Below are 19,367 nucleotides of genomic sequence, written 5' to 3' on the forward strand. Positions count from 1 at the left end.
GGAGGGTGGAGGAGAAAGGGAAGAAAATAGTTAAGGAGTAAAGGGGCTGATAGCTGTGAAAGGATACAAATGACGACATGCTTTATGAGGAGGGACTAACAATGCCCAAAACCAATCGGAAGGCAGCATTTAGGACCTAAGCCAATGAGAAAGATGGGCCGGAGAATGTGCGGAGCTTCCACACTATAGTATATACTGCATGTCTATACTAAAGTATAACTGGTGGTTATTGTGTAAAGCGCTCCAATACCTTTGGGTAGTTTTGGAACTACATAAAACTGCGCAAAACAATGTGAGAAATAGATTCGGTGGAGGAGAGGATCTGTGCAACAGAGGTCAGTGGCGCAAGCAGCAAAAGCATGAGAAAGTACTCAGAAAAATGGAAGGAGAAAGCAGTAAAAAATGGGGTAAAAACACGAGAATGGAGAAAGCAGTCAGAAAAACGGGGGAGAGGAAGGAAAAAGCATTACCAAAAAGACAAGCATGAGAAAGGACTCCCAAAAATGGGGCAAATCTCTTTATCTCGCCATGCCAGCAAAAATGAATGTGCCCTTGTTTAAAGTAACTGGTGCTAATGTAAAGTGCTCCAATACCTTTGGGTGGTGTGGGTGGCGCTATATGAAACTTCACTAAAAAGTAACTCGTGCTTATGTTATGCACTCCAATAGCTTTGGGTTGTGTTGGTTGTTGGCAGCGCTATATAAAACTTCACTAATAAGCAAAGCAACTGGTGTTTATGTAAACCGCTCCAATACCTTTGGGCAGTGTTGGCGTTTTTTAAAACTACACCCAAAAAGTAACTAGTGCTTTTGTAAAGCGCTCCAATACCTTTGGGCAGTGTTGGCGTTTTTTAAAACTACACCCAAAAAGTAACTAGTGCTTATGTAAAGCGCTCCAATACCTTTGGGCAGTGCTGGCGTTTTTTAAAGCTGCAAAAATAAAGTAACTGGTGCTAATGTAAGGTGTTGGTTGTTGATGGCTCTATATAAAACTTCACTAATAAGTAACTGGTGCTTATATAAAGCGCTCAAATAGCTTTGGTTTGTGTTGGTAGTTGGCGGCGCTATATAAAACTTCACTAAAAAGTGACTGGTGCTTATGTAAAGCGCTCCAATAGCTTTGGACAGTGGTGGCGTTTTTTAAAACTGCACAAAAAGTAACTAGTTCTAATGTAAAGCGCTGCAATACTTTGCGTAGTGTTGGTTGTTGGTGGCGCTATATAAAACCACTAAAAAGTAACTGGTGGTGATTGTGTGAAGTGCTCCAATACCTTTGGGTGGTTTTGGAACTACATAAAACTGCGCAAAACAATGTGAGAAATGGATTCGGTGGAGGAGGAGATCTGCAACAGAGGTCAGTGGCGCAAGCAGCAAAAGCATGAGAAAGTACTCGGAAAAATGGAAGGAGAAAGCAGTAACAAATGGGGTAAAAACACGAGAATGGAGAAAGCAGTAAGAAAAAAGAGGAGAAGAAGGAAAAAGCATCACAAAAAAAGAAGAAAGCATGAGAAAGCACTCCCCAAAATAAGGAAAATCTCTATCTCGCCGTGCCTGCAAAAATGAATATGCCCGTGTGTAAAGTTGGCATTTTTTAAAACTGCACCACACTTTGGGTGGTGTTGGTTGTTGGCGGCGCTATATAAAACTTAACTAAAAAGTAACTGGTGGTGATAGTGTAAAGCGCTCCAATACCTTTGGGTGGTTTTGGAACTACATAAAACTGTGCAAAACAATGTGAGAAATAAAGTCGGTGGAGGAGGGGATCTGTGCAACAAACGTCAGCGGGGCAAGCAGCAAAAGCCTGAGAAAGTAATCGGAAAAATGGAAGGAGAAAGCAGTAAATAATAAAGCAAAAGCACGAGAATGGAGGAAGCTGGCAGAAAAACTGGGGGAGAGGAAGGAAAAAGCAGTCCAAAAAAAAGACAAAAGCATAAGAAAGCACTCCCAAAAATGGGGGCAAATCACTTAATCTCGCAGTGCCTGCTAAAATGAATGTGCCCTTGTTTACAGTAACTGGTGCTAATGAAAAGCGCTCTAATACCTTTGGGTGGTGTTAGTTGTTGGCGGCGCTAGATAAAACTTAACTAAAAAGTAACTTGCTTATGTAAAGCGCTCTAATACCTTTGGGCAGTGTTGACGTTGTTTAAAACTGCACTAAAAAAAAGTAACGTGCTAATGTAAAGTGCTGCAATTCTTAGGGTGGTGTTGGTTGTTGGCGGCGCTATATGAAACTTCACTACAAAGTAACTGGTGCTTATGTAAAGCGCTCCAATAGCTTTGGGTGGTGTTGGCGTTTTTTAAAACTACACAAAAAAAAGTAACTAGTGCTTATTGTTAGAATCCGGGGACCAGGTCCAACACTTATGTAAAGCGCTCCAATACCTTGGAGCAGTATTGACGTTTTTTAAAACTGCACAAAAAAGTAAGTAGTGCTAATGTAAAGTGCTGCAATACTTCGGGTGGTGTTGGTTGTTGGCGGCGCTGTATAAAACTTAACTAAAAAGTAACTGGTGGTGATTGTGTAAAGTGCTCCAATACCTTTGGGTGGTGTTGGAACTACATAAAACTGCGCAAAGCAGTGTGAGAAATAGAGTTGGTGGAGGAGGGGAACTGTGCAACATGTCAGCGGGGGAAGCAGCAAAAGCATAAGAAAGTACTCGGAAAAATGGAAGGAAAAAGCAGTAAAAAATTGAGCAAAAGCACAAGAATGGAGAAAGCAGTCAGAAAACCAGGGGGAGAGGAAGGAAAATACATTACCAAAAAGACAAGCATGAGAAAGGACTCCCAAAAATAAGGCAAATAACTTAATCTCGCCACGCTTACAAAATATGAATGTGCCCTTGTTTAAAGTAACTGGTGCTAATGAAAGCGCTCCAATAGTTTTGGGTTGTGTTGGTTGTTGACGCTATATAAAACTTCACTAAAAAGTAACTGGTGCTTATGTAAAGCGCTCCAATGTACAAGTTACATACCTTCGGTAACGATGTATCTGGTAGAGACGATTCTAGCCGCAGATTCCTTCACGTAGAGTTATCCCCAGGCGTGAGAATTTTTTTTGCCACGGCATCTTTGTGCGCCGGGGGGGGGGGGGCGGCCCCACGCGACTCCGCCCTGACGTCTGTGGACGTGACGTCAGCGAGGACGTGACATCAGCGAGGTCACAAGTCCCACCCTGTCGCGCTGACGTCAGTTTTCTTCAGAGAACTTTTCCGCGCCCCAACGTGGAGCCATCACAAACAAAACTGTTAGATATGGGAACGGTGTGCTAAAAAAATAATTGAAACAGGAAAGGAAATAAGCGAATGGTGAGGAAAGCACCATTAGGGACAGTGCCAAGCACTGTTACTGAAAGTCATGGAAGGGAAAGAGCGTAACACCACTCTGAGAAGCTACCCTGCAAAGCGAAGGCAATATCTTCCCTGGAGGCTGAAAAACGTGGAAAATGTCGTGGCAGACAACAAAAAGTCTGCAACCACAATCTGTAACCGTGAAGGGGAACAAGTCCAGAACAGATGAGTAACGACAAAGCACCCCAAGACAACACCATCAAGTACACATGAACCTACCGTCCAATTACCAGAAAAGGAGTGGAACAAATAAACAGAACAAAGCATCCTGCCAGGGAGGAAGTGAAAGAGAGCACCCGCAGAAGACAAAGCCACCCGGAGGGAGGCGAGTACAGATGACCAAGCTAAACGGTCCTCGCAGAACAGGGAAGAAGGGCGGGCCGTGAAGCAATCTGCAGCTAGAATCGTCTCTACCAGATACATCGTTACCAAAGATAAGTAACTTGTACATCTGATAGAGACTACTAGCCGCATATTCCTTAACGTAGAATAGATACCATAGCCATACCCATAGGGGAGGAGGGTCAGCGAGAGAACCTCACCAGCTTGGAAGAACACAGGGCCCTAACAGGGGATGTGTCATGGGGACAGGAAGGACGGCCCAGCCCCCACCAAGCAGAAGTAAGCAAGAACAAGAAGAAAGGAAGGCCAGGATACCACAAGCCTACCCGAAGGGCAAAGGGCATCCGCCAGAAAACCCGGAGGGACAGACGGCACCAAGCGAGTACCAAAGGAAGAATAGAACCACCTGCCAAATCCAAGGAGAAGAGGTGGAACGGAGGCACAGCCCGCCTCAGGAGAACACACACAGCGAAGGGGACAGCTGAACGGCTATTAGCCCAAATGCAGGGGACAAGGCAGGAACGTCCCCACAGCAGACAAGCTCATACGTGAGAAAGAAGACAGTCGCGCAAAACTCCAGCAAAGCAAGGGACAAAAGCACACGGGTACACACCGAGGCCCACAGAGGTGGACCATAACTACGAGGCGTGCTCAGCAGGCAGCTGGTAAATACTATGAAGCAGTGTGCCCTGAACAAGCCGAGCGCAAGACGAAGACAGAGGCAAGGTAACCCCAGAACAAGCCGCAGAGAAGGACCGTCCCACTGGCAGAACCCGGCCCTTGAAGAGAAGTGGGACCGGCCAGAAGATAAAGAGAAGAACCCCCCAAAAAGCGGGAGGGGGGGAGGACAAAGCGGCCCCTGGGAAGCGAGAAATATGTAGAACAGACCTAAAGCCGTCAACCAGAACACAGGAGAACACCAGGAATATCCTAGCCCCCCTGGAACACAAGGCAGAGGACCAGGCCAAAACGTCCGATAATAAGGTGGAAACACCAAGACACGACACCGTAGACGGCATGACAAAAGTCGGTCTGGCGATCCAGAGGCTGAAGCGGGAAGGCAAAACTCACATAAGCAGATATCACGCAGGAACAAAGGGCAAAATGTACGACAGGCAAGCCCTGTAGAAGAAAGATAGAAACACCATGGGATACTGAGCAGGACAGAATCTGGAGCAGCGCAAGCTGCGCTAAGGCGGAAGAAAGAAAGATACCGCACCAAGCGGTATACAGTGACGCCAGGAAACGCGAGGAACCCGATAAGGTATCCACACCCGCCCAGCTTAGGAGAGAGCTATACAATAGCCTACAAGTACCCCACCTAGGGTATGACACGTCCCAAAACAAAACAGGGAACACCTCTTAGGGAAACCCGCAGCAGAGGTCAAGAACATAAAAGACCTGTGGGTATCACCACAGACGGCTTACCAATTAGCCCAAAAAAATACACATATGGTCCAACCTGAGGACCTATACGGGTTTACTAACAGTTAAAAATCACACACCACAAAAGTTGAAGGATTGTACCAGCAGCCAAAAGTACAGAGGGGCCAACGTAAGGACCCTGAAGGCAGTCCAAGCCACACACAGCACACAGACGGCCCAACCGAAACACTAGGCCCAAAGAGAAAGGTGAGATAAACGCCTCCTATAAGACACCTGAGGACCGACAAGCCGAAGTTTACGGAGGGGGAGGAGGACGGAGCCCCGCAAGGAGTCGTTCAATATCAGAGTCTGCGTGGGTGTTGAATAAAAGAATCCCATCAAAAGGCAGGTCAACAAGATGCTTCCGAATAGTCTCTGAAAAGACGCTATCCCGCAACCAAGCATGGCGGTGGAGGGCCACAAAACTCGCCATAGCGTGGGCGAGAGAATCAGAGACATCCAATGCTGAAAAGAGAATAATTGCAGCTAACTCCCGACCATCCAGCACATGGTGCCGCAGATCAGCATGGGCACCTTCGAGGGAGATGCGAGACAGAAAGGACTCCGCGGAATCCCATTAGTCGGAGGTAGCCCTGGCCAACACACAGTGTGTTAAGCGTGCGCAGAACAGCACTAGTGGCAGCGAAAATGTTACGCCCCCAGGTGCACAACCATCGGGCCTCCCGTGATGGAGGGAGCAACACTGAAGGCAAGGAAGGAAAAGCAGTGTGCAGGACAGGGCCCTGGGCAGATGGGTGGGAAAAAAGGCAGAATGGATCGTGCGGGGCAGGACGGTGGCGGTGGAGGAGCGGCTGAGGCACCGGATCCCCCATAGCAGGACGCCTCCAGGCCCCCAGAAGAGAATTGTGGAGCGAAGTTTCAAATGGAAGACGCGGCTCCCCTTCACCAGAGCCCTGGTTGAGATCCTCCAACAAGTGTTCTGTTGAAAGTGGAGCGACCGGATTGCCCATTTGCAAAATGCCGGTGGGCGTGGAGATGGCCCGGACAAGGGCTACACTTGTCTCCGTAGAGCGTCGTGGGGGAGAGAGCAACTCTTCCATGGGCGAAGGCTGCAAACTAAGCCGCCCATCCCTGTGCCTTGCTGGAAAGACGAACGGCCAGCCCCTGTAGGACGGCAGACCCATGGACGAGTGAGGGGTCAGAGGGGTCTCCGGAGAAGCCGGCGGGGCACTCAACTGCAAGATGCGGAAGAGCTGGTCCGGGGGCCGTGGACGTGGAGACGGCGTAGAACCCGCCCTGGAAGCCGCCGGGGAAAAAGCAACGATGCGGTGTCCAGTCTCCGGTGAAGAAGAGACAAGGAGATGACAATCCTCCGGAGAGGAAGGGACATCCGGAGAAGAGTCGACGATCCGACGTCGGGACGGCGTGTTGGATTTTGCCATGTCCTCGATCGGCGCCGAAGTGTCCACCAGGGGTGCAGAGTCGACCTCCACCACCACGTGCCTCATAGGAGAAAGGGGCGGGGTCGGAGCCGAAGCGGCCAATGAACGGTGCCAAAAAGGCGCCGGCTCGACCTCCGATGAGGCAGCCGCCTGTGCAGAGGACCGAGAAGGCCTCGGGGAGGTGCCCCGGGTCCTGGCCTCCACCCGCAGCGCCGTTGGGGGCGGGGAGGAAAGCCGTCGGCGCCGGCTTGGCCTCCGGTAAGACAGCCGCCTGCCCAGAAGACCGAGGGGAACTCGGGGACGAGCCGTGAGTCCCGGCGACCTCCTGCGACACCAAAGAGAACCCTGCCGGGTTTTGCGGCGAGGCAGGGACACCATGGGTCGAAGAGGGCAACCCTGTAGGGCCGCACCTCGACCACACCTCCAAAACCTGAAGCCGAACTCCGCTTCACCCCCGGCGAGCCCACAGAAGGCTCCGCGCATGGCGAGGTATCCGCGGACGTCTCAGGGAGAGGAAGGGGGCCCAAAGAAGCCTGCAGAGCCGTAGCGTAGGCCGTCATTTGGGCCCTTGTCGCCCCAATGCCAGCAAACGGCAGATAGGGTGGCGACGGGCTAGGGCGTACGTCCCAAAAGGAACCCGCGCCCTATGCAGAATGAGGACAGGGCCTCGGCAAGCTGCAAGACTTACTGGCCTGTGAACGACGCCCATGGGGCCTCGGTGAAGGACGATGCCGCAGCAGGAATCGGTGGCTTCTGGACCCTACCGAGGTAGGGGATTGACGCTGTGACGAGACCGATCTTGACAAGCGGGCCGAAAGCAATTTCATCCGGCGCCCCCGCCGAGACTTCGGCTTGAGATGCAGATAAGTGTCGCAGTCCGCAGAATCATGGTGCTCGCCCAAACACCACATACCAATAGGGTGAGAGTCCGTCGCCGACATCTGATGCGTACAAGTAGCAGAAGTCTTGAAACCCGAAGGCATTGCACATTGTTCCCAACGCAAAGGCGTTAAAAGAGGCCTGAAAACAGGTCAAGGGAAGTTGCTCCGGATCCGCGTTGCACGCGGAAAAGAAGGAAACTTGATGTCGGCGCGCTGGGGTGGGACTTGCGTGACCTCGCTGACGTCATGTCCGCGGATAACATCAGGGCAGAGTAGCTGTGAAAGGATACAAATGACGACATACTTTATGAGGAGGGACTAACAATGCCCAAAACCAATCGGAAGGCAGCATTTAGGACCTAAGCCAATGAGAAAGATGGGCCGTAGAATGTGCGGAGCTTCCACGAAGCTTCCACACTATAGTATATACTGCATGTCTATACTAAAGTGTAACTGGTGGTTATTGTGTAAAGCGCTCCAATACCTTTGGGTAGTTTTGGAACTACATAAAACTGCGCAAAACAATGTGAGAAATAGATTCGGTGGAGGAGAGGATCTGTGCAACAGAGGTCAGTGGCGCAAGCAGCAAAAGCATGAGAAAGTACTCAGAAAAATGGAAGGAGAAAGCAGTAAAAAATGGGGTAAAAACACGAGAATGGAGAAAGCAGTCAGAAAAACAGGGGAGAGGAAGGAAAAAGCATTACCAAAAAGACAAGCATGAGAAAGGACTCCCAAAAATGGGGCAAATCTCTTTATCTCGCCATGCCAGCAAAAATGAATGTGCCCTTGTTTAAAGTAACTGGTGCTAATGTAAAGTGCTCCAATACCTTTGGGTGGTGTGGGTGGCTCTATATGAAACTTCACTAAAAAGTAACTGGTGCTTATGTTATGCACTCCAATAGCTTTGGGTTGTGTTGGTTGTTGGCAGCGCTATATAAAACTTCACTAATAAGCAAAGCAACTGGTGTTTATGTAAACCGCTCCAATACCTTTGGGCAGTGTTGACGTTTTTTAAAACTACACCCAAAAAGTAACTAGTGCTTCTGTAAAGCGCTCCAATACCTTTGGGCAGTGTTGGCGTTTTTTAAAGCTGCAAAAATAAAGTAACTGGTGCTAATGTAAGGTGTTGGTTGTTGATGGCTCTATATAAAACTTCACTAAAAAGTAACTGGTGCTTATGTAAAGCGCTCCATTAGATTTAGGTGGTGTTGGTTGTTAGTGGCGCTATATAAAACTTGAATAAAAAGTAACTAGTGCTTATGTAAAGCACCTCAATAGCTTTGGGTGGTGTTGGTTGTTGGTGGCACTATATAAAACTTCACTAAAAAGTAACTTGCGCTTATGTAAAGCGCTCCAATAGCTTTGGACAGTGGTGGCGTTTTATAAAACTACACAAAAAAGTAACTAAAGCTAATTAAAGCGCTCAAATACCGTGGGGCATTGTTGGGATTTCTTGAAACTGAACACATCAAAAGTAACTGGTGCTTCTGTAAAGCGCTCCAATACCTTAGGGTGGTGTTGGAACTACATAAAACTGCGCAAAACAATGTGAGAAGTAGTCGGTGGAGGAGGGGAGCAGTGCAACAGAGGTCAACGGGGCAAGCAGCAACCAGCAGGAGGTGGCAGGCAGTCAAGTAAATGCAGGCAGCCATGGGGAGATTAGGTGATTTGCTTGTAATCATAAAATGTGGAACTGAGGCCGGGGCAAAAGCAAGAGAAAGTAGTCAGTAAAACTTAGGGAGAGGAAGGACAGAGCAGAACAAAATTAGACAAAAGCATGAGAAAGTAGTGGAACGAGAAGATAGAAAGACAGTCACAGTCACAATTAGACTTTTACTGCAGTATTAGTCATATACATAGGAAAATGTATATGGCATCTCTTTGGCTCATCGTGGCTTTTTTATCATTAAACAATGGGTGATGTTTTTCCAAGACTTCCTTTCTCTGCCAATGTTGATAACAAATCTTAATAAACCCGCCCTCATATAGAACCCAAACTGTCTTTGCCAATGATGTAAAAAAGGTACATCATCAACATGGACAGTGTCCAGTTCGTGGGCGCAGTTCCGTTAACCCTTGCACTTACGACCACTCAGATTGAGGTTGATCAATTCTCTGAAAGTCCATCTCACTTCAGACTTCAGGTACCACAACAAATCCTCTTCCACAAGGTCAATCTTTTCTTCTTTATCCTTAATTTGTAAAACCAAAATCCTACCTGACTAATCGCAAAAGAAAAGAAAATATTTTAATGCCGTCCATGTACATGAGTTTTCAATAACTATCTAGTTCAAATTGATGTAAAACAGAACTCTGGGCCGAAGAAAGCGAAATGGATGTGAATGAATTTGCCTCTGGCAGGAAAAACACCGGCTAGATGTAATACACAAGGGGTGTTGGCAGTGGATTTATATTTTGTTCCACCATGGGGACATTGGGGTTATACGATTTATTATCTTGTGTGGTGGGGTTATACCTGTTGATGTGACCTGGACTTGACAAGTGCTGCGAGTTAAAAGCTGCTGGTTGTAGCTCATCTACAACTCCTTTTATTCAATACAGGTAGCCCGGTGATGAGCTCAGCATCGGCAGAGTATTCAATGACCCCCATTTCTTTTTAGAAATGGATTTTCGACATTTTTATCAAAACGTAAATTGGATGATGTAGGATCTGATATTACGGAAGCAAGAAAAGAATCTAGACATGGTGAACAGGAGGACCCAGAAGAACCAAGCACTAGCAGTTCTGCAGGTCCACTTTCAGCTCCAACAGAATCTAGCCATGATGTTGATGTTCCTGTAAATGATATTGGATTGTGTTTTAACTCTGCAAAAAAAATAAACAGATGATGTAAAATACAGTCTTTTAATGAATACGTATACTCCACCAGAATCGTATGACTTCAAGAAGGATTCGTGTGGAACACGCTGTTTCCGTCATGTGTGGGTTGATCAATATTCACCATGGCTTAGCTACTCTCCACAACTGAAAATTGCAATTTGCAAGTTTTGCTCAATTTTTCCACAGCCTGATCACGGTGGGATACAAGGAGCATTCATAACTATACCTTTCACTAAATAGAAAGACTTCCATGAAAGTGCACGCAAGCATGTCTTGTCGTCTTGGCACAAGTGAACGCAACTCACTTTTTGGCGATCAGAAAAAACCCAGAAACAAGTATTGTTTGTCAAATAACGCTGTGAAAAGGCATGTTGAAGAAAATCGGAAAAAGTTATTTCCAATTTTGTCTACTGTCTTATTTTGTGGCACATTGCTTAATGTGGGAAAAAAGTACAACCGGAAATATGCAAAGTCTGTACCAATTTCTCATTCAAGCAGGAGATGTGATCCTAAAGAACCATCTGGAAAATGCACCAGTTAATGCACGTTATACATCAATTCGAGTTGAACATGAATTGATTACATTATGTGAAGAAACATTAAGAGAAGATCTAGTATCCTTAGTCAATAGGTCAAATGGATTTTCAATCATTGTTGATGTAAGTGCTGTCATATCTGGTAAAGAACAGGGGGAATATGTATCAAGCCCTTTTCCTGTTCGCAAATGGGCCGATTCCCAGAATCAGCCCTTTTGCGAACGGGAAAAGGCCTTTTGGGATGTATCATCCCAAAAGGGCATTGCAAATTAGAGAACCGCAAATTTGCGATTCTCTATTTTGCGATTGCATTTAAGGAATTGCAAATTGCGATTCCTTAAATGCGATGTAACAAGCTCCCAAGTTGTGCGATTTCTCCTTAAGAAATCGCAAATTACCACCAACTTCAAGTTGGTGGTAATTTGCGATTTCTTTGAAAGATGCACTTTTTGGCATTTATCAAAGTGCCATGTGGCGCACATACATGCCCTTAGGGCATGTATGTGCGCAACATGCGCACACATGCTCATTTCAGGGGTGCATCAGGGTGTCACCTTGCACCTTTGAAATTATTCTCAATTTGCGATTCTCTAATTGCGAATCGCTAATTATGAATGTCTTCCCATTCATTCCTATGGGCCTCCTGGCCCATAGGAATGAATGGGAAGGTATTCCTTAATTGCGATTCGCAATTTGCTAATCGCAATTAAGGAATGCCAAGGAATCGCTAACAATTTACGAATTTTTACTTACATCTCGTTTGCCATTCCCAAATAGCGATTCTCAAAAAATCGCTATTTGAGAATCGTAAATCGAGAATTTGATACATATGCCCCCAGACGTCACTTAAAGTACGTTTTGTAGACACGACAAGTAGCATCGTAGGTGTCATCAGAGAAGAATTCCTTGGATTTGCAACCTTAAAAGAAATGGATGCTATCTCAATTGCTAATATGGTTTTGGATACATGTTCTAAATTTGGATTAAACGTAGAAAAACTCCATGGCCAAGGATATGATGGATGCTCTACAATGGCAGGAAAGGAAGGTGGCGTTCAAGCCAAAATAAATATCCTAAAACTGCTTTTGCTCACTGTGCTGCACATAAACTTAATTTGGTTGCTAATGACCTGAATGCTGTTTCTGATATACAAATTATATTGACATAGTGCGCGAAGGCACAAAATCCCAGAAATTAGACAGCTGCTCCTGGAAGTACGCTGCATATCGCAGCCAACCGGACACAGTGGGTGCAGGTCGTTGTCCACAATGGATGGCCGCTCCGAGTTTAGCCAAGGGAAGTAGCATTGCAATAAGGCAGAGATGACCTGCTGGGGCATCCTTGACTTAGCTCAAAAGGGCCACCAGAGAGGTGAAGGTCCTGACCCCCTAGCCTTTGTCAGGGGGTCCCTGAAGGACCCCGAAGGGTGAAATTTTTTAAACATTTTTTTCAAAAAATCGCGGGGTGCGCGCACGGTGCTCGACGCTATTTTGTGTGTGGCAGTGAAAAAGAAAGGTGGAGAACGTGAAAAGGGGGCAGGGTAGAGAGTTCCTGACCCCCTAGCCTTTGTCAGGGGGTCCCTGAAGGACCCCGAAGGGTGAAAAAAACATTTAATTTTTTTTTCAAAAAATCGCGAGGTGCCCTTAAAAAAAAAACAACATTTTAAACTGTTTATAAGTTTATAGAAGATATTAACTATGCTGTTCAACTTTATCCAAATTCAAAATAAAAGAGCTGAGCCATTCCATATTAAAGGATACAGTCAATCTATAACTATATACATAGGTAGTTTATTGTAAAATAAATATATAAAAAACATAATAATACATACATAAATTAGCATTTAAAAAACCTTACAAATTCACTAAAAACAACCTTAGGTTTCACACATGTTATAGTTAGGAATTAGCATTTAAAAACCTTGCAAATTCACTGAAAAAAAACATACGTTTCACACATGTTATAGTTAGCTGGACATTTCCCTCGTAAAAAACCATTGAAATTCCCCCGTTATAGTTAGTTCAGCTAACTATAACTCGCGCGACCGCAATCCACTGCTGATGACGTCGCATATTACATCACTCATTGTTAAATGGTAGCAGCAGTTGCAGTCGATAACCTTTCAAGTATTGCCCGGCGGTAATCGCCTCTTATACCATTCGAAAATTAACCAACAAAGAGGCAGGCGCCGGAGACTGGAAGGCAGGAAACAAAGTTTTATTCTCTCCGGAGGAGAACACATCAGATCAGACCCACAGGGAATCTTCTCGAGATGCTCTACCCACATCTCTGAGGCCTGGCCTCTTATACACAGGTTTATTGCTTTATTACAGGTTTATCATACATGGCACATTCTTGAGATCGCTTTGATACATAAAAGAACATCCTCAGAATCCCCGGCTCAGATCCGCTCCCATACATAGCTACAGTAGAAGTCCCCACCCCACCCACAGTAGGAGATGGCTATCACACAGCTGGACATTCCGCCAATTCCCGGGGGTGTGTGCGACTGGTCGGGTCTCAGGGGGTGGGGGGCCTTGATCTTCTGTAATCCCTTTGATGTGGGGTGTTTCCCTTACAGTAGGGGCAATAAACTGCATCCGTAGGGCTAGGTGATGGCCTGGGATCGGTTTGAACAATCGGGCGCAGAGGAAGGGGGTTATCAAAGGGATGTATGACCATGTATGGGATGAAAGAAGGTGTCGGTCAGGCGTGGGATGTGGTTCCATGGCAGGGTCGCGCAGAAGGAGAGGGTTTATGGCCCATGTATGAGAGAGCGGGGGTGGCCGGCGCACGGGGGGATGTTCGCAGCGCCAGAGGGACGCGCTGGCGATCGGCAATGAGGTCATGGTGCCTAAAATGGCCGTCGCGCGTTTTCAGCGTGCGGGCCTGAGAGGGGACAAGATGGCGTCGATTATGTTGACATTGCAAACCAGATTTTTAACAGTCCTCCCTTTTCAACATATCTAGCCAGCTTGTCTAGCTGACATTCACCTTCGTTAACCTCTTAGCCATAATATCGTAAATGCTTTCATGCTTTCCTGTTTTAAAAGTACAGAGTTTTAGGACAGACAGGAACAGTCTGACACAATTGTACATAGTTACATATGGTTGATGTGACAGGCGAGGAGGTAGCGTATACAAAATTACATCAGCTGCGTCATATGTCAGGCCCGGAGATAGGTGGAGGGAAGCTCGCTTGAACACAAATTTGATACCGTAAGAGGTGGTCCGGCAAGACAAGGAATATTATGCACATTACTCAAGGCCTATACTTTGTGTGGATCAAACCAAACAGCATAGTCAGGTGTACGGTTGATGCTATACAATTGTCATTTATACCAAGCTAATGTTTCTTAGATATTAGTGTGTAGTTGGAAGAGACCGATAAAGGACCTTGGAAACTTGATTGGAAGATAGTCAATTCAAAAATGGTTGGGAGAGGAATACAACTCAACATGAGTTTCAGTCAGGGAGGGGGTGTTTCTTCTTTCCAGTGTCTTATTGCATCGAGCCATCACTGGTAAGCTCTCATTGTTCTTCTTCTTTCGTTGGCACTGTTGAGCACCGGCGGTGGAGCTAAGGTCCAGCTCAAATCCAGGCTTTCGCGTTGCAGGGTGTGACCATTCTTTGCTCTTGGAGCACAGTCCTGTTTTGTCCTGTCCCTTGACTGGTCTTATCATAGGTACCTTGAGACGGAGTACCCGCTTCTCATTCTTCTTTTGTCAAGTCAAGTTCAAAATAGGGGTGCTTTGGAAGACCGAGGGAAGAGGGGGTGGAGTGGGATCGGATCAAAAAGTGGGCAAAGGAGAGCAGAATCTTTCAGCACTGGGCCCATCAATCGGGCCCGACGGGTTGGGACTTCAGGCACGAGCTGATCAGCGAGCAGGGGGCTTCGGGATAGCCTTTCGTTCTATCGTTTTTCATGCTGAGAATGGTGCCTCGTCCAGCATCCTTTTGCTTCGTGGCTCCCCCTTGGTCGATGCCATAGGTGTTCCATGAACCGCAGCCAGGCTGTGCGTCACGTCCGACCCCTCTCTTCCGATGGCCGCAGGTTATCTTTGAATGAGTACAAGAAACAAAATCTTAGAGAGCTGGCAGGGAAGACATTTACGCACTTCATTCTCTCTCCCAACCACCGAGTAGTCGGGGAAATGTTTTATCGGTCGCTCTATGATGGATGTCTATTAACTCTTATGTTCTCTCTCCCAACCACCGAGTAGTCGGGGAAATGTTTTATCGGTCGCTCTATGATGGATGTCTATTAACTCTTATGTCGGTGTATGTTACTAACTTATTAATCATTGCTGTGGTGCATGTTTTGTGCGTGTTCCTGCAAATTTCCATCGTCTGGCCTGCTAGGTGTCTATTCCTGTACCTTATAATCGTCGCAGGAGGCCCGACATCTGTCAACTTTCTGGTCTATCAAAATTCGAACCGGCTTCTCCGGTAGAAACTCGTTCTTCTAACACAAGCTCTGTTAATTCACATTTTTCTCCGAGGACTGCTAAGTTTATGAAAAAGTGCAAGGTGCTACTGTCATGGGTTCACAAATATCTATTTCGGGGAGGGACACAAGCTAAACATTTTTTCTTGATGGAGACAATAGGTAACCCTCATTAGTTTAGGCGATGTATCTTCAGAAAATAAAGTCATCAGCTGTATTATTCAAAATACCCTGGGATGGCTAGTACAGAACTGGGGCTATTCTGGGAAGACGGGGTGCTTAGACGTTCCAGTTCTGAGCAATTGGGCGGGGCGATTCTGAGCGGTGGAGGTGGTGTCGTTAGAGCTCCAAAACGAAAACCACTGACATATAGTCCCCGTGATGAGGGCCAGATTGGGAGACATCAGTCGTCTTACCTGTCCTTTCTTTCTCAGCCAGTTAAGTTCAACATTTTACAGAAAGGAGAGGTAGTAATGTGGTAAAATATGGTCGTTTTGCTTCTGTCAATTTGTTCGAACACTGTCGTGTTTTAGGCCAATTATACACATACTGAGGAGGTATAGTGTCGTTAATTTATTCAAAAAGAAAGAGGGCAAGAGAGCCTTCAGCGAGGGAGAGAGAGAGAGAGAGAGAGAGAGAGACGTGCGCATCAAGTAGGCTATTTGGTATACGTACGACATAAAACGAGAGAGAGAGAGAGAGACATGTGTACGATAATAGGCTACTTGGTGTACTCACAACATGGAGTAGCAAGGGTCAGTTCTACGTAAGAAAACACAAGTGGGGAAAAACATAAATTCGGCGATCACGTACACACAAATACCGGATAGGGCCTAACAGTACATACATCAAGCGCAGAAACTTAAGACGAAGACACAGAGCTACGTTGAGTACGGGGACCTCTCCTTTCCTGTCCTTTTTCCTATGCATGCTGCGTATTTTCCGTAATCCATTTTGGGGGGGGGGGGGTGTCGGACTTTTTACTCCCCTCCCTTTGGTCGATAGACAAGCACTTCAGTCATACGATGACGTTCTCTTCCAGCGACCCAAGCACATGAAATGCATACACATTCATACCGTACAATCAGGGCACATACGCCCAGTCATACCATACAGTTTTTCACGTTCCCAGTGGTGGTCTGCACTTCACGCACCATCCCACAACGTTTGTCTATGTTTTTCCCTACATTGAGCACGGTGCGGTCCATGTCCACTCCATTCTTCAGTCGGAACTCCGACGTGACCTATAGAGAAGAAAAGAAGGGGGGGGGGGGTGTGCAGCATTCAAAGTACGTTAGCGCGCGTAGACACGAAAGAGTTCTACTTACCACGTACCAGGCTAGCTGCAGGAGCGGGTAATACCACAGACCTACTATATCCTTCCTTTCGACTATACAAGATGCTCCATTTTATTCGTCTCCTAAATTCGGGTTCCCTTGTCGTGCATTTGTTTCTCAATCGGTCGCATATTATGGGGCAAGGTACCGTACCTTGCATTCGGCAGATACCTTAAGCTATAGTCAACCATTTTCTAACAACTCTGAAAAAGACAGGCGTGATGGGTACAAATTTCATTATTCCAAAATTCAGGCAAAAAAGGAAAAGGGTCTGCATTATCTGCCTTCTATTGCTTGGGAGTAACAGTCATTAAAAACCTTTACCAACCTAGATGATTTGTTATGACGCTGATTCCGTAATTCCTTAAAAAAGCCCTTTATTTAAAACAATGTCCGTATACAAATACGGGCCTACAACCGTTACAGGCCGGCCACGGTGTGAGAGGCGTCGAGTGTCATGAGCAACACTACCTTAACACGACAAAAATAAAAATGATAATAAAAATGGGAAGGCCAGCATTAATAAGGTTGTTCGTATGCCCGATCAGTACCCTCCCCGTCCCTCAGCCCATCATGTGTGAAAACATCGCATTCATATCCTTTTAACATAATTGTCAAGTAACCGAAACGCCATAAGGAGTTGTAGGTCCCTCCTACATCGGCGCCATTTTGGGGCGAGGTCGGGTGGGTCCAGTGTACAGTCTAAGTCCTTCCACTAACTAGCTGCCGGACCAGAATCCCTTTCGGCAGTTCAAGAACTTTCGTTAGCGCCAACGGAAAGAACAGACAGCATGAATCGTGATTCGGGGGTGGGGAAGCACAGTTTTTGTTCCTCCCGGGTCATGTTGAGGTTCCACCGGAACTGATCCGAGCGGATAGGCTACAGTGTCTCCTGATAATTCAAACAGAAGCTTGCGTCAGCACGGTGTCAGCACGGTCTCGCAGCAATGCCGTGATCCGTTCTTAGGGCGGGACAGCAGGCGGGTCTCTGCCGACGCCTTGAATCGGTCTCTCTCACGGCACCAAACGGAGGCAAGATGGCTGCCGCCCGGGGCAAAGACAAGTTAATGTGGAATGATCGAGCAATAGCGGCGGTTGCCCCCACCTGAAGTCCGTGGGAGTCGAGGGCCAAAGACTCCCCCAGAATCTGCAAAGCTGAGAGGACGTTTTCAAGGGTGTGGCCCACGCCCGAGCAGGCAAGCTTCCGAGTTCCAAGGTAGCCCAGAGCCATCTTTTAGTGGACCAGACCTGAATCTGGCCGACCGCCATTTTGAGAGTCCAGTGGCAGCAGCAGCTCTTCATTACAGCCACCGGGGTGGGTCCCCCCGACCACTTGGCTGCGGGGGCCCACTTCTTGCGTCGAACGCTAATGGCAATCTTGGTGCAGAAAGGAACCCGCGCCTGGGTGATCGTCCGGTAGGCGAGACGTAAATGGTTCCCCTGCTGCAGCTGGCCGGTGAGTGCAGGGGCGCCTACTCAGCTGGACGGCGAGTGAAACGGCAGGGGTGCCTTCTCAGCTGGTCGGCGAGTGCAGGGGCGCCTACTCAGCTGGACGGCGAGTGAAACGGCAGGGGTGCCTTCTCAGCTGGTGAGCCTCCACCTGGGGAGGCGGAGGAGGCCCGTTCGCGTCGCTTCCCCCCCCGCCAGGGCACCCTTCGTTGTCGATCTGTGCAGCATAGATTGGCAAGACCAGTACACTTGTTGGACACCACCTCTTATGCCGTCCTGGTCTTGGCGCGTCGTGTAGCCTCCGGCCTATTCGCACAATATTCCACCACTGATGCCGCCTCACAGGCCGGTGGACTTTGTGGGCCTTTTATAGCCCAAGCCGACTAAAAGACCGCCCAAAACAGGCCAATGTTGCGATTTCGAGGAAGGAGGGGCTAGGACTATGTCATGTGGACGTGAATGCTTTGGGATTTGCAGCAGGCTATCATGTAAATAGTTAAAAAACTTGTTTTAGCATGTTTACCCTGTTGGAGTGTTGCATATACCTACAAGTTATTAAAACGTTTTAACCATACTACTTTGTTGGAGTGTTGTATATATTTGTAATCTGGCAACGAGCACAAGGATGTCACTGCGTAACCGGAAAATGACATAGCCCAATTGTGCGCGATCTAGCCCAGTTCGGTAACGTCGATGGTGGGTATCGGCAGACTTCCATTTGTGCAGGATTTTGTTGGGTTTACTGGGCGGGGTGGGTGGTAGGGCAGACATGTTTAGACAACGAGAGTGATGGAGCCGAGCTACCTCGTGGCCATCTCGACCGTGAGCTTGGCTCCTTCCCCTAGTTTCATATTTTTCGCAAAGGGCTATTTCCTAGAGTTTCTTATTTTTGTAGGGTCAAAAGGATCCCATCAGTGGTCTACTGGTCTCTCGATTATTTTTGTTTCTCTATAGCGATTTTTATGCCCTAGTTTGTTGTAGGCTACAGCGACTGATCCATATTTAGTAAATATGTCCTTATTAGGGGTGCCTCCCAGTGGAGCCGGATGGTTCACCTCTAATAAGCGGTCCGAGCAGAACCAACTACCAATCAGTTGGGAGAAGATAGGCATGACGGGTTACAACGGGGACAAAAGTCTGCACTACCTATCTTTTCACTGCTTACAAAGACTAGACAGAATATCTCTATTCCACGTTATTTGCAAGCAGAGAATACCTCCAAAGAACCAATATCGAACAACTAGTGTTCGGACAATCAATCAATAAATGGTGAGAAAGAGATAAGCACGACGGGTTACAATGGGGGACAAAAGTCTGCGTTACCTATCCTTCACTATCTGCAAAGACTAGACAGAATAT

The sequence above is a fragment of the Triturus cristatus genome, chromosome 4_1 (genome assembly GCF_964204655.1).
Source record: "Triturus cristatus chromosome 4_1, aTriCri1.1, whole genome shotgun sequence".
NCBI classification, from domain to species: domain Eukaryota; kingdom Metazoa; phylum Chordata; class Amphibia; order Caudata; family Salamandridae; genus Triturus; species Triturus cristatus.